This window comes from Canis aureus, chromosome 13, assembly GCF_053574225.1.
Source record: "Canis aureus isolate CA01 chromosome 13, VMU_Caureus_v.1.0, whole genome shotgun sequence".
Taxonomy (NCBI): domain Eukaryota; kingdom Metazoa; phylum Chordata; class Mammalia; order Carnivora; family Canidae; genus Canis; species Canis aureus.
The window spans coordinates 20,300,181-20,302,526 of NC_135623.1; the positions used below are offsets into that span (position 1 = coordinate 20,300,181).

General features: G+C 39.1%; 1 pseudogene; it reads right to left on the reverse strand.

Annotated features, from left to right (window-relative positions):
• Positions 1-20: 20 nt before the first annotated feature.
• On the reverse strand, positions 21-975 carry LOC144282746 (18S ribosomal RNA; annotated as a pseudogene).
• Between the last annotated feature and the right edge of the window lie 1,371 nt (positions 976-2,346).

A 2,346-nucleotide genomic window follows, 5' to 3' on the forward strand; every position in this document is an offset into this window, starting at 1 on the left:
CTTTAATTAAGCTACACTTTGGTTAATCCAAGCACACCTTCCATTATGCTTACCTTGTTACAACTTGTCTCCTCTTGTGTTTTAGTATGGCTAATATGATTATGGGTTTAGTTTTTACTTGAGGAGGGGGATGGGCGGTGTGTGCGTGCTTCATGGCCCTATTCAATTAAGCTCTCTATTCTTAATTAACTACTAAATCCTCATTCTGTTTTTAGTTTCATAAAAACTTTCGTGAGATATCCTTGGAATAGAAAATGTAGCCCATTTCTTTCAATCTCATAAGTTACACCTTGACCTAACTTTTTTATGCGAAATGATTGTGCTTACTATTCTTCCTTTTAAGGGTTTGCTGAAGATGGCGGTATATACACTGTATTAGCAAGAGATGGTGAGGTTTACCGGGGTTTATCGATTATAGAACAGGCTCCTCTAGAGGGATATAAAGCACCACCAAGTCCTTTGAGTTTTAAGCTGTTGCTAATAGTTCTCTGGCGAATTATTTTGTTGTAGAATGATTTATGTTTACGGCTAAGCATAGTGGGGTATTTAATCCCAGTTTGGATCTTAGCTATTGTGTAAACAGAAAATTTTAAAGTCACTTTCGTAGCATATTTTATGGTAACTGTAGCTTTTTACAGCTTAGTTAAGTTTTAACTTTAGTATTGTATTATCTTAAACACACTTTACGCCGTGGGCTTATTAGTTTGGGTCAATCGTATGACTGCGGTGGCTGGCACGAAATTTACCAGCCCTTTTTAGTATACCTTAGTCGAACTTTCGTCCATGGCTTAATTTTTATCACTGCTGTATCCCGTGAGGCTGTGGCTTAGCAAGGTGTTATGAGCTACCTAAGAGTGTGCTTGATACCCGCTCCTTTAGATCGTTAGTGATTTTAAGGGCATTCTCACTGGGGCGTGGAGGCTTGCATGTGTAAGCTTACTAAGGACTAATAGGAAGGCTAGGACCAAACCTTTGTGTTTATGGAGTCTTATGACTCATCTTGGCATTTTCAGTGCCTTGCTTTACTAATTAAGCTACATTAACAAATGTTTATGGCATTGTATGCTATATTAGTGAGTGTGTGGGTATGGGTTGTGTAATAAACAGAAGGGGTAAAGTTAAGGAAAACCTATCTATAGATAGACTGTGAGATAGGCATATAAAGTCGTTTTGTTGAATTAACTGGGGTTGTGATGTATAAAATTTAGATGAGGCTTATGGATGTTGCATAGACTTAGTCCTGTTTTTGGGGTTTGGCGGGACATAGATAAGTATATAGTAAATGACATGAGTTTATGGGGAGTAAGGGGGTTTGGATTAATTTAATGTCTCGGGTGTGTGTGCGTACGTGTGTACGTGTACGTGTGTACGTGTATACGTGTATAAAATATGTATTTCCTGAAACCATTGACTGAATAGCACCTTGAATTGTGCACAGAGTTGATAAATGATAATGAATAAGTCCAGCTACAAGTTATCTGACTGCGTCAGGGCCGCGACGGGCATATTCCCTGAGTGCAGATATATATTAGAGTTAGTGCCGTTGCGGTCATAGTTGAGTGATAGCAAGCTCCCCACCCCCCGAAAAATAAAAGATACCAAATGCATAACACCACAGTTACGTGTGATCATGGGCTGATTAGTCATTAGTCCATCGAGATGTCCCATTTGAGAGAATTAGTAAGATTGGAGTGAATGAAAGTATGGCCCTGAAGTAAGAACCAGATGCCAGATATAGTTTCAGTATAGAAACCCCCACATGAATATGGGCCCGAGCAAGAAGAGGGATATTTCATGCAAGGATTGATGGTTTCTCAAGGCATGGTGATTAAGCCCTTACTGGACTAAGTGACGTGCAGTCGAACATATCCTGATAGGAAATATGTGCTAGGTGTGGTAGACAATACATGTCTTTATGTAAAGGTATAATAATATGTACATGCTTATATGCATGGGGCAAAACAGTAATGTATGATGTACATAGGGGAGGGGTATAAAGGAAATTTTGGACATACTGACATAGCACAGTAGAGTTGTTGCAATATATGAATAGAGGAGGGTTTGTTATCAGGGAATAGTTTAAGAAGAATTTCAGCTTTGGGTGCTGATGGTGGAGCTGGTGCTTCTTCCTTGAGTCTTAGGGAGGGTAATTAGTCTCCATTTTTGGCTTACAAGACCAAGGTAATAAATATACTACAAAGACTCTTCATTTTAGGAGATTGTTTTCGATGATACTGATAGTTGGTAGTAGGACTAAGAGGATAGTAAAGTATAGAATGGAGGTGATTTGGCCAATAATGATGAAGGGGTGCTCTACTGGTTGCCCTCCGATTCATGTTAATGTGA